Source organism: Eretmochelys imbricata, chromosome 28 (genome assembly GCF_965152235.1).
Source record: "Eretmochelys imbricata isolate rEreImb1 chromosome 28, rEreImb1.hap1, whole genome shotgun sequence".
Classification (NCBI taxonomy): Eukaryota; Metazoa; Chordata; order Testudines; family Cheloniidae; genus Eretmochelys; species Eretmochelys imbricata.
Window position 1 is genome coordinate 7,270,659 of NC_135599.1, and position 14,237 is coordinate 7,284,895.

The following is a 14,237-nucleotide window of genomic DNA, read 5'->3' on the forward strand; positions in this document are numbered from 1 at the left end:
AAGCTCAAGTGCAGTTAGGTCATCAGGAGTGAATGCTGCACTCTGTTGGACATGCTACCAAGGAGACAATAGCACTTCTAATTTCCATTCTGAAATGGTGAAGACCAGCAAATCACAAATTGTGGAAATAACTGCATGCAATCACACTGTTGTTCAGTTGGTTAAGTCAATGTTTTGTCTAAAGGGCTGGGAAGAGGATTCCCTAGTAAGTGACTTGTAACTAAGCAAAACACCCAGGCATTTGGCTCCCAAAGCAGTGGTGGCCCACACCCTGCAAGAGGCTGCTCCTGAAGATCTCTCCTTCTTAATCAGGTGAATTTTGCCTATTATTTTGGAAATGCAATCCGTGTCTAGGTAGAAAGAGATAAAATGGATGATATTTCAGCTGAGTTCACCATGGGATATAAGGCGAATGTATAGAAAATCAAATCCATGTTGAATGTGATAGAGCTGCAGAAAGGTACCTATTTTTAATAGATACCTGACATTTGGTGTCTTACAGGGATTCTAAGCAGCACCTGAATTTAGTCCCTAAATTAAATCTGTGCCACCAGATTAAAGGAATAAAAGGGCATATTTGGGGGAGTTATACCTCACTATTTCAACTTTACATGCAGTGTTGATCACAGTGAGCACAGTTTTGAAGTCAAAACAGGAGTACGTCAGGGGCGTGTCATGTCTGCAATCCTCTTCAACATTGCCATCGACTGGGTAATGTGATGTACAACAGAAGACATGCCAAAAGGCATTAACCTTCTCATCCCTTGAAGACCTGGACTTCGCAGATCATCTTGTTCGCCTATCACATACCCAACACTGTATACAGGAAAAAACAATTTGGCTCAATGCATTCAGCCAGGAAATTGGACTGAAAATCAACCACAATAAGATGGATATCATGACCTTTAATATTGCCTCACCATCACCAGTACAGATCATGTTCTCCCCAATGTAGAAACATTCACATACTTGGGCAGCACTATCAGTCAGGACCGTGGCGCAAGCCAGGACATCCGGAACAAAATCACGAAAGCCAGGAACACATTCAGGAGCTTAAATACAGTCTGGAAATTATCAAAATACAACACCAAAACCAAACTCCATATCTGTCAGAGCTGTGTACTTTCAACCTTACTTTATAGTGCAGAATGCAGGGGAATGAGAAAGTATGACATGTCCAAACTGTCTTCATTCCAAACAACCTGGCTCAGAAAAATCCTCCATATCTTTTGTCCTTGAACAATCTCAAACCAAGATCTATTGACACAGTGCAGCCAAGAGGATCTGAGCACCATCATTCCCAGGAGGCGTTGGAGATAGATTGGCCATGTGCTTTGGAAGGAAACTGATTCCATCACCAGAATAGCAATAAGATGGACACCTGATGCAAGCAAGAATGAGGCTGCCCAAAAACAACATAGCGAAGAGCTGTGGAAGTTGAGCTGAAAAACCTGGGGCACAGCTGGGGAACTATTGAAAGACTTACCAGAAACAGAGAGGAGTGGAGGAGCTTCCTTTGGAGCCATTCCATGCCCATGGGTCCCAATCTGGCTGCCTTGTTGGACAAGAAGCACTTCCATGCTGGGCAAATGATGGTAGCCAATGAGAGAATGTATCAGATTCTAAGGTCAGACTTTGCACGATACATGAATGCTAAGTCCAGAATCTGTGGTTTGGTCTCTTAGTTTTCTATGAAGTCTAATGCAATTGTATCATTTCTCCTCCTGCTGCTACTTCGAAAGATTAGAAAGTGTGAAAATAGAGCACAGGTGGTTTTTCCTCATGATGCAGCCTTCCCACGTAGTGTGAGACCCCCTTCCACACACACTTACGGGAGAAGACTCAGGGAGAAATGAACTCTCAGAAATGGAAGGCTCCTAGCTTATGGTAGAATGTGACTTCACACAAAGCTCACTGGGTGGAAATGGGAATCAAGAGAAAACTGTCCTATAGGTTTATATTTTGTAATCGTTGAATAAGTTGTTACCAGCAACAATGAAATTAAACATGAAGTTAATTAGTGTAAAGTAAGAGGCAGATTATGTGATAACCTGAATTATATTGTAACCCTCAAAGTTTCCTTCTTGTTCTCTCCCTGTCCCCTCCTACTACATTGGAAATAGTGGCTAATCCTGAAATTAAAACCTCGCTCCAAAGGAATTAGAGTGGGGGAATATGTGAGAGAAATAGCATGTACAAGAATAGAGACCCAATATAGACTGTAATTATTTATTTTTCAAATTGAATTTATTTTGATAAGCTTTAAAATAAATCTTCTGTTGAGAGGAAAATTACTTGAGACAAGATGTGTAACTTTTTACTCCATTGATATAATAGCCACAGAGTTCCCCAGGTCTCCAGTTTGAAAACAAAGATGTCCCATTGGGCAGATGTCAGAATTTAAAATGGTGATGGATGCATGATGATAGGTTTTTGTGGTTGGTTGGTTTGGTTTGTTTTTTTAATTTTGTTTTTGTTCTGTTTTTGCAACCAGTTATTTTTATGGGTGCTGAGGAGGCCAGCTGTTAGAGCACAGCTGTTTATCCCTCAGGCCTGGCTCTGGAAACCTCCCCAGAACGGGTCTTGTGTTTCTTTCATGTTTGATATAGTTGGGGTTCGCATGTGCACACTTCATGCCGTTCACAACAATGGATACTTGGAGAAACCTGCTGGGTGAAGCAGGCTTTTTCCAAACTGACATTGGCCCAAAGCCTGCCTCACCTCAGCTGGATTGGGACACGTCTGTATCGAAGGAGGGATTCACACCTGATTTGCCCAGAGATCTCGGGGGAAGTGTGGTAAGGTGGGATAAGCTGGAATCGACAATTATAAAGTTTAAAGGTAAGGGTGGAAGTTCATCACCTTTCAGCTCATTCCCTCTGAAGCATCTGGCACTGGTCACTGTCAGGCAGCACACTGGGCTAGATGGACCATTGGTCTGACACAGTATAGCCAGTCTTACATTCTTATATTATGTAAGCCACCAAAGAGAGACTAGGATCCCAGGACTGATCCCTTCTGAGGAATGAAGCACGTCGACAGGCTTTCACTAATCTCCTTGTACCTGAAAAAGCCTGCTAGCCCAAAGTGCTGGACTATCTATGTCATAATTGGTATGACTAGAGGTGGCTAGGGTAGCCCACACTGAAAATCCCACCGTTAGGGCAGGATGCAAAAGGAGAGCAGATTCTCCCAGAACTGGCAGTTAAAACTGTACTCAGATTCACCAACCAGTCACAAACTGATCCCCCACACTGGCTATCAAGAAGCTTAAAGAAAAAAAAAGAAAACCACTCCCTCTATTGCACTCCAGTTTTCTGGCTCCCAATCAGCACCTAGGTCCAGTAGAGTGAGAAGTTATTTAAAAACTCTGCTCACTATACAAAATGTTCTTCTGATTCCCAAAGGGCCAATCACATTACCAGCTCAGTACCCAAAATACCGTGCTGCTAGCCAATCCTTTAGTATCTAAAATTAAAGGTTTATTAGAAAAGGAAAAGGAGTTTTTAATTGGTCAAAGCAGTCAAATACATACATATCACTTCAGAATCCATATATCAAGTTCTTAGCAGCATTGGTGAGTTTGCTGGCTTGTAGAGTCCTTCTGGAACACATCCACAGCTTGGATGGGTTTTTCAGTCCTTTGTTCAGAGCTTCAGGCTGTAGATAAGTTGCTCCAGAGGTAAGAAGCAGGATTGAGACAAAATGGAGAAGACATAGCTGCCTTTTATACCCTTTGCCATGTGGCTTGTACATTGTGTGTCCCACACGTAAGCTCACAGTACATGGGCAAGGAAAAGCACTTGGAGTCCCTTGTCCACAGATATGGCCCTACATGTCCTGCTGCCTCATAGGTGTAACCCCTGCCTTCTCTCAATGGGCTCTTTGTCTTTGATGGGCCATTCAGCAGGCTAGTTAGTGCTGATGCCCATCTGTCGGGGTTGTCACCCAGAAACAGCAGAAGTTTGATATACAGATATGCCACACATATTTATAACTCACAATACAAAGATGATACATACATATGTGAGGGAAAATTAACAGGACATAAAACTCAGGTCAAGGCCCTGACTTTGGTCAAACTTGCCTGCAGGCCGTAAACTGAGATCCTGTTTGCTTATGTGGGTTAAGAGGTAGGAGAAGTCACAGTGGAAAGTCCCCAAAATGGAACAATAGTTTTCTGTGCAGAAAGGGCATGAAGGGGCAGGATGGAGAAGTCCCCAGACAGAACAAATTTGCAATAGTCAAGCTTATGAAATATATAACCGCAACAGTTGTGTTAGAAAGGTCGCAGACTGCAAAAGAACAGACAGTGAATAACAGGAAGGGCCTAGTGGGGGACGCTTGTTGTTGCTTTTGACCAGTGTTAATTTTGCAATGTATTCTAAATAAGGTAATTAATAGGGAAGTATGTGTAATTTGTCTGTGGTTTTGAGCTTTAAAAAGCTGTGTGTGCTTTGCATTGGGGGGCAGCTACTCAGAGCTGTTACCCCCCTGCACTTGTAATCAATAAAGGAGCCTCAGGCTTGTTCTGATCCAAACACAACACGTGGTTAATTTTCCACCACATATATAAACATTATTATCATATTTAGCCAATTATAAGTTTCCCACCAATACTTTACATGGTGTATCTTGTAAGACTCATTGCAAGTTTGGAATATTGGTATCAATGTGATACATAGGAACTCATATTCCATATAGTGGCACACCTGGTTCCTTAACTGCAGCTAAAGGTCCTGCTCCATGTGAACCCAAAGGCTGAGAGCTGCAGAGATCCAACCCCTTGTGATCTTAGAAACTTATTGTTCTTTTTTGTTCATTTTTTATTAACTTGGAGCCCTCCCAGCCTTTCTATTAGATTGGCTCAGTGGGTGAGGAACGGTAGTTTAGTGAGTGTGTGAACACTTCTGAAAGCCACACAGGGACGATGCAAGGAAGAATGGTTCCTCAAATCTTAATAGCCTTCAAACTCTGCCCTATGAACTCACCGAACACATGCTCCTCACCCATGGCAGCTTTCCAAGGAATTGGAAATTGTTCACTGAGAGCTGTTTGAACTTCTCTTCCTAAGTCTCAATAAGGTCCGTGTCTGTGTTGGAGGGCGAGGGCAAGGAGACGTATTAGCCACACAATGTTCCCTCTAATTTTTTCCATCCACGTGTGGAATGAATTTTTTTATGTGCAGCACCAATATTGAGGTAATGTGAGGATGTGCCCTAACCCTAACCCCTAAGCACAACCACCACCCACCGGACAAAAAAATCTATGACAGGTTTCAGAGTAGCAGCTGTGTTAGTCTGTATCCGCAAAAGGAAAAGGAGGACTTGTGGCACCTTAGAGACTAACCAATTTATTTGAGCGTAAGCTTTCATGAGCTACAGCTCACTTCACTGGATGCATGCAGTGGAAAATACAGTGGGGAGATTTATATACACAGAGAACATGAAACAAGGGGTGTTACCGTACACACTGTAACCAGAGTGATCAGGTAAGGTGAGCGATTACCAGCAGGAGAGAGAAAGAGAGAAAAAAAGACGAGGAGTGGATGTGTCATTACACAAAGTAAAACTATTTCCCCGTGTTTATTTTTTCCCCTACCATTCCTCACACGTTCTTGTCAACTGCTGGAAATGGCCCGTCTTGATTATCACTACAAAAGGGTTTTTTTTTCATCTCCTGGTGGTAATAGTTCACCTTAACTGATCACTCTCGTTATAGGTTCTTGGATTTGCCTGGCAGCCAGGAGGAGTGCGTAGCCTAAAGAAAAGGCTCCCAAGAAATGTATTGAACTGCTTTGGGTGGAACTGGATTAGGAGTTGGAGTGCTGGATGCTACTAACATAGAGGTACTGGCAAACAAAGGAAGTTAAGTTCATGAAGTAAATCATAAGCCTTATGAGAATATATGTTTCTTCATTTTATAGCAATTGGGGGATGTGATTTTGTGTTATGTACCCAAATTTAAATATAGTCAGTTAAAAGTGTCTTATTGTAACACCTGTGCCCCTTGGAATGGATTTAACTGCTTTACAAACGTTGCTTCTACATCCTGATTTAAAGAACCAGCTCGATACTGCAAAACAGGAAGGGCGCAGAGTCATGGTTACCACGCATCATAATGTCAATGAAATTAAATGGGCATTTGCAAGACTTGGCCAAGATCTGTCACACCACTGGTGGGAAGTGTTATTGAGATGGTCCCCCACTGGCACAGGCATCCTGAATTTGGCCCTGCAACCCATCATAGTAATCTTGGGCTGCCAAATAGTAATGGTTTTTGTTACCAGCCTGATGACATGCTGGACCTGGCATAAAATCCGGCAATTGCAAGTCCCCTGACAGATGAGTCAGTGGTTACTGCCATCAGCACTCGTACCCCTGGGAAAGGAACATATCCTACTTGTCGCCCCTCCTTGAAATGGGAAAGGAGGCTGAAGCAATCGCTTGTCAATTGCTATGCAGGTGTGCTAAGTATGGGATGCCGACAAAAAGATCATTTGCTCAGTCTAGGCTGAGAGCCTTGAGCTTTCGTTGGATCTCAGCTCAGGTGCATCCAGAAAAGGTGTGACAGGTGACCTTTAAGGAGGGGAACTATAGGGGGAGATTTTGGCAAACCAGTAAAGTGCCTGAAACCACTACTGCTTAATGCTAAAAGCAGCAAAGTCAGTAGGCCATAAATTGGCCATGCAGCAGCCTCAGCTTAACCAAGGCAGGAGGGGAGGGGGTTTTGGGTGCCAAAGAAAGGGCAGCTTGACCCCACATCCTTCCTGGTAAGAATTGTGTTCAAGTTGCTGATACATGCATTTTAGGGGCCTCAAGGCTGAAAACTCTGGGGGGAAAAACACGCCTGGTTAATCAATAATCATAAGGAAACCTCTTGCTTGACCGCTGAAACTGCTTGCTTATAATTGTATTACTAATATATAAATAAGGGGGGGAAAAGTTTGAGGTCTGATCTCTATCTCCCTCTGGATGCATCTTGTGTTCCCCACCAGCAGACGGGCTGCTGCTGGGCCACTTGAGAGCCACACTCAGCTTCAGTAATTATTCAGGGTTGGGGTGTTTTACTAACCTGTTGCGGAAATGTAAGTGCTTGAGACTAAGTAAAGTTTAGCGTTAAGTGAAAGCACTCTTGTGTTGTCCTGGTTGTGCTAGCCATCTATCGGTCGGATGGCCGTGTATCCCCTGATTTATTCCCTGATACCACCTCGGACAGAGTAAAAGTTACCAAGAGATTTGGGTTGAAAGAACCCCGGGTAACAGCTTGTGTAAGGGGATTGTTGGCCCCTTACTAAAATTTACTGGGGTTTTTTGGTTGGTTAATTCCCAGTACCAAAAGAAAGGGGAAGGGTCAATGGGAAATCAGGACCCTGAGACTGACAGTCCCCAGGGACAATGGGGAGAGGCCAAAGCTCCAAGTTAGCCTGACTGACAGGAGTCGCCAGGCCAGGCGGTCCCATCCTACTGTGAGCTGGAACTACCTGGGCCAGAGTGGGGCTGAGCTAAGGAGAGGGCAGGAGCCCACGAAGGGCAGGGGAGCAGAGCTGTGCAGCTGTAGTGCAAGAAACTGCTACCTGTAGGAATTTGCTACCCAAAGCAGTTACTCATATGTAAGGGATTGTAAAAAACGGCTATTGTAAAAAATTGCTGTCTGATGTAATTTGCTACAGGTAGCCGTTACTGATCCCTATGGTTGTTCTTATTTGATGACTTGTCCTAATTTCCTAAAACTTGGCAGTGGTGGGGGGTTGGAAGCATAAAGCCTTCTGCTTCAAACGACCCTGCCTGGTATACATATGTATCAATTGCCTCTTAATACAGGAGTGTAAAAAATAGAGTAAGGTTGTTTAAACATCATTTATTTTGCTTCTTCATTTACTGTGCTCACAATGGAGCATCCTGACATTGATACTTCTGCCCAAGTGACCTGTGGGTTGGATTCATTTTAGTGGGACGGATTCATTTTAGTGGGACATGGGAAGGATAATTTAAATTCTTAATATCCTGAGGGTTCGCCTTCAATATACTTGTATGCTGGTGTAATTTATCATCATTACAGTTCTATTTTACTTATTACAATAGCACAAGTCACCGTAGCGAGTCTATGCTGACATAACTTGAGTTAACATAGGCTTGTAGTGTAGATATGGCCTTCGGTCTATGAAAGGTTTGGGAGAGGTAACAGGAAAAGGATGAGGGGAGACCAAGTTTCATTCAGGTGTTTAGCTCCAGCTTTTGTGGCACCCTAAAAACTCAGGATCAAAGAGACACATAAGAACAAAATATCCTGTATTAATTACAATTTCTTGACTTCAGGGTGTATAACTCAGGTGTTTAGAATTGTTATGGTTTGCAAGCCCTCTTGGGGTTGTAGATGTGTGTTATGTTTTGAAGGCCAAAACTATAAAGAGGTTCAACAAAGAATTAGATCAACTCCTCAGGATAGATGCATCAGCTATGAGCCGATAGAATCAGGGATGCACCCCCATGCTCCGGGTGTCCCTAAACCTCTCGACTGCCAGGACAGTTCACGCAGTGATTGCCTGTTGTGTTCATTCCCTCAGAAGCACCTGCTGCTGGCCCCGGCCCGAGGACACGGTCCTGTACTAGACGGAGTATTCGTCTGACCCACTGCAGCCATTCTAATGTTCAGCAAAAGTGAAAATAGATTTTTGCCTTGGAGACGGATGTGACGTGAGAGATATACTGCCTTTATGGGATACGTGTGAATCCAGTTCTACACACAAGCAATGGCAAGCGGAAAAACACTAAGGGCTGGATTGAGAGGCAGTTGCAAAAGGCAATCACCCTTGGTGGATTGAATTAAAAAAAAAAGGTTTTGAGACCAGCCGAGAAACTCAGTCAGGCTGGAAGTCAGATGATCCAGCAGAATAAACTTCTGCTCTAAAAAGAAGAAAAAGTTAGAATTAAAAATGCCAAATTAGAAATCTCAGTAAAAACCATCGCAAGTGCAATGCTAGAAATGCAGATGCCATTGCTAGAAATAGCAAGTCCTTACTGCTGCATATTTTCAAAGAGGACTTGTTGGTAAACTATAAATGAAATAGCAGAATGACATGCATCTGCACAATAACAAAGCTAAATGATGAAGTGATAAGAGTATTTCATAGAATCCCAGGAGCAGAGAAGACAAATTTTGTGAACTGCTGTGAGACTTTATGCAGTCAGACACACTGACAAGGGGTTCTGTGTTTCTGTAAAGTATTTCACGGAATCAAGTCTCCTACGGCATCTCAATAGGTAACATCAGACAGAGAGGAGCTGCAGTGACTGGGCATTGGGAGGCCTGTGCCTTTAAGAACCCAGCCCTGGGAAGCCCACCCTGAGAGATGCTGCCTGTGGGAGGGGAAATAAAAAAGCCACTCTGCCCCCCCCCTCCCATTTTTGCAAACACTGGGGTCTCAGTCCACCAAGGTAACTGTTACCCCTCTGCCCCTCTCTGTGCTGGGGTTTTGCCCTCTGTCACCATCTGGCAGCTCCTCCCCCCCCATGCCGGATTTTGCCCCTCAGCCCCTATCCTAGCCCTCCCTCCAGTTGCTTGACCCTACTTACGAGTCAATTTTCACCCCCTCCTCAGATCCTGGCCACCCCCCTCCTCTGATTTCCCCCCTTGCCCCTTTTTAACCCCTGTATATAGCAGTCCACAGACTCTGATTCCAAGTCAGGGCAGGGTGAAGGGAAGTGGCTTCAGCAGATGTTACTGAGCATGCTCAGTTCATGTGAGGATGCTCAGTGCACCCTCAGTACCAAATTCCTACGGGGGCAGTTTCTCACACGACACCTGAGGCCACGTGCGGGCAGTGGCTCCATCACTGTCCAGGCCCCGCCCAGGCACGTTCCCCACCCGGGAGCAGATCCAAAGGGGCTGCGAGACCTGCTGCTCCCGGAGCCTTTGTGCGGAGTCTCTGTCCTGCCCGCCCAGCGCTGGCCCTGGGGTCTCTCTGGCCCCTGGTGCCTGCAGATCCCGGCCAGGGGCGGCAGAGCCTGGGACTGGGTCCAGCGGGAGAAAGTCCCCACCCCAGATGGGCCCAGAAAGTGCTTCAGTGAAAGCCTGTCCCTGGACCAGCCCCACTGGGGCCGCAGGAGCAGCCTGGAGCTCAGCCCGGGCTCCCAGCTCACACTGGAGCCAGCAGCACCGGTAGTGTCTCGTACCGTACAGAGCCCCGCCTCCGGGATCTGCCCCACGGCTCTTTTCCTGCCTTCCTTCCTACCAGCCCCCCACTCCCCGGGCCCCTTCCTGGCTCCTTCAAGCCCAGCCCAGGCTGCAGCTGCCGCACTCACCAGGCCAGGGACTCTCTGAGGTGGGAACTAGCCCCATCTCTGCTCCTCCTCCTGCCTCTGTGTGTCCCAGAGCCGCTGCAGGGACTGTCCCACAGCCAGGCTCTCGCTCCTATTAGCACTCACAGGGGCCCATCCAGCTACGGGAGAGTGAGCACCCCTGGGAGCAGGGAAGTGACCAAGTCTCCGTGCCAGAGGGCAGGGGGAGGGAGACCCAAAGGGGATAAGGAGAAATAAGCAGGGAAAGCAGTGCCCAGCTCTTTTCTGCTGCATCACCCTGAGTAGATTGCTCCTGAGCTCTGGCATTCTAGCCCCCGTTGCTTATTGAAAGAAATGACTCAATATCCCACTTACATGCTTTATTAACATGAACAAATAAATCCAAGAGCACCCATCACTAAGGCTAAATGACTATGGACACCACTCAGCTAAGGGTTAAACAATACAGTGATAAAGTTCAGGTCAAATCAGTAAATCAGTGAGTTAACGAGGATATTGCATTGGAATCAAGTCATCAATTTAATCAAACCGTCAGATTAATACAGCAGAAAATCAACCCTTATAAATCCTAAAAGAGCAACCCAAGAAGGCAGGTGTATATTTAGTGATGCCAAAACCCCAATCAGAGATTTTTACCCAGGCAATGCAGCCCAGATTTAGCCAGCTGAATATTTCAATACCAAAACTAAATTATTGCTTATATTTAGCCTACAACCTCAAAGCTAATTACAGTTTTCTACTTAGATTTCACTATTGTGTAGCTAATACTTCAACTCGCCCTCTCGCCTCAGAGAGCGCTGAAGGGAAACTGCTATTGTGTGTTCACACTGTCAGCTACCTGCGCAATAGCGTGTTCACACTTGTGGCACTTGCAGAGGTGTTCAGAGCGCTGCACTCTGAGCAGCTATTGCACTGAGCATCGCTTCTTTTTCTGCCGCTAAGAGTTGTGGGAAGGCAGAGGGGGTTGCAGGGCACCCTGGGTCCTGTCCCAATGCCCCATGATGCATTGCTTCGCATCACAGTAATCCCTGTGCTTCCATCTGCATTTGGTACCATCTTTCAATGGTTTGTGTACTGCACACCCTGCCTCTTTCAGGCTGCAGGAATGGATCCCGCACTGTTGACCAAGATGATGCTCACTCTCACTAACACGTCACGAGTGGCAGTAGTGTTATTCCTTAAACTACAAAGGCAAGAGGAGTTCGACATTGATCTCTCCACTCAAATAGCTACACATGAGATTGCTTGCGGCATTCATGGAGGTACTGACCACAGTGGAACGCCGCTTTTCAGCTTGGCAAACAAGCACTTAGTGGTGGGATGATGAGCAGTGGGTGCAGAGCTTTTGGATGAGGAAAGCTACATTCATGGGACTGTGTGATGAGCTCACCCCAGCTCTGGAGCACAAGTACAAGAGAACGAGAGCTGCCCTGTCATTGGAGAAGAGCATGGCAGTTGTACACTGGAAGCTGGCTACTCCAGACTGCGAGCAGTCGCTAACCAGTTTGGCGTGGGAAAGTCGACCTCTGGACACATGTTGATGGAAGTGTGCAGGGCCACTAATTGCATCATGCTCCGAAAGACACTGATCCTGGGCAACATGCATGACATTGTGGATGTCTTTGCACAAATGGGCTTCCCTAACTGCGGAGGGGCGATAGATGGCACGCATATTCCAATTCTGGCACCAGACCACCTAGCCACCGAGTACATTGTTAGGAAGGGGTATTTCTCAATGGTTCTCCAGGTGCTTGTGGATCACCATGGGCATTTCACAGAATCATAGATTTTCAGGGTTGGAAGGGACCTTTGGAGGTCATCTAGTCCAACCCCCTGCTCAAAGCAGGACCAACCCCAACTAAATCATCCCAGCCAGGGCTTTGTCAAGCCGGGCCTTAAAAACTTCTAAAGGAGGAGATTCCACCACCTCCCTAGGTAACGCATTCCAGTGTTTCACCACCCTCCTACTGAAAAAGTTTTTCCTAATATTCAACCTAAACCTCCCCCACGGCAACTTGAGACCATTACTCTTTGTTCTGTCATCTGCTACCACTGAGAACAGTCTAGATCCATCCTCTTTGGAACCCCCTTTCAGGTAGTTGAAAGCAGCTATCAAATCCCCCCTCATTCTTCTCTTCCGCAGACTAAACAATCCCAGTTCCCTCAGCCTCTCCTCATAACTCATGTGTTCCAGTCCCCTAATCCTTTTTGTTGCCCTCCGCTGGACTCTTTCCAATTTTTCCACATCCTTCTTGTAGTGTGGGGCCCAAAACTGGATACAGTACTCCAGATGAGGCCTCACCAATGTTGAATAGAGAGGAATGATCACGTCCCTCAATCTGCTGGCAATGCCCCTACTTATACATCCCAAAATGCCATTGGCCTTCTTGGCAACAAGGGCACACTGTAGACTCATATCCAGCTTCTCGTCCACTGTAACCCCTAGGTCCTTTTCTGCCGCACTGCTGCCGAGCCATTCAGTCCCTAGTCTGTAGCGGTGGATTGGATTCTTCCGTCCTAAGTGCAGGACTCTGCACTTGTCCTTGTTGAACCTCATCAGATTTCTTTTGGCCCAATCCTCTAATTTGTCTAGGGCCCTCTGTATCCTATCCCTACCCTCCAGCGTATCTACCTCTCCTCCCAGTTTAGTGTCATCTGCAAACTTGCTGAGGGTGCAGTCCACGCCATCCTCCAGATCATTAAGGATCCTCCAGACATTAAGTAAGGCTGGTCCAGAAAGGTGCATGCATCTTTTGGAACAATGGCCTGTTCAGGAAGCTGCAAGAAGGGACTTTCTTCCGGTATCAGAAGATCACTGTAGGGGAAGTCGAAATTGCCGTTGTGATCCTGGGAAACCCCACCTACCCCTTAATGCTCTGGCTTATGAAGCCATACATGGGGCACCTTGACAACAGCAAGGAATTGTTCAACAGGCTGAGCAAGTGCAGAATGACTGGTGAGTGTGCTTTCGGCTGTTTAAAGGCCCTCTGGTGCTGCCTATATGGGAGGCGGGACCTGGCCGATGACAATATTCCTATGCTTATAGCCACATGCTGTACGCACCATAATATTTGTGAAGGGAAGGGTGAAAGCTTCACTCAGGGCTGGACCGCTGAGGCTCAGTGCCTGGAGGCTGAATTTGAACAGCCAGAGACCAGGGCTATTAGAGGGGCACAACGTGGGCCCAAAAGGATCAGGGATGGCTTGAGGCAGCAATTTGAAGCTGAAAGCCACTAACATTTGTTGCTATGCACGGGTGTGCAATGCTTGGAGGTGACTGTGATTGGTGCAGACGATGCACTATGAAGGCTTAAGAAAATTGCCTGTTGCTTTGCAGGGCTCTGTTTCCTTTTAATTAATGGAATAAAGGTTGCTTTCAAAGCACAACTATTCCTTTATTAAAAAACAACAACCGGAGGAGAGAGACAAACAACCAACAACAAAAATCAGGACTGTGAGGAGTGGGGGAAGGGAGGGTCCCATGAGGAAAAGGGGTCCTGGGACCGTTAAAGATTTGTGTATGTCCAGGTATCATATGCAACCTTATCCTTTGAAGTACAGTGCAGTGGGCACTGTACTTCAGCAGGAATAAACTGCAGAGGGATGGGTGTTGAGTGCACTGGGTACTGGGTGCCCGCAGGGCTGGACTGTCATGGGGAAGGAGTAGAATCTAGCGGGTACAGATTGTAGCCAGGAGGTTGATAAGAGTGTGTTGGCATTGTCGGGGCGTAGGGGTGGGTCGCGCACGGGAAAGAGTTTTGCCACAGTGGCTGCAGGGGAGGACAGGAGCAGAGCTGCTCAGTTTTCAGTGCTAGTAGCACTTGGAGAGCGTCCGCTTGACACTCCATAAAGATTAAGAGCTGCTCCATGGCTTCATTCTGGCGCACCCCATTCTCCTTTCGGTCCCTTTTCTTGCTGTTCAGCCACTCCTTCAAC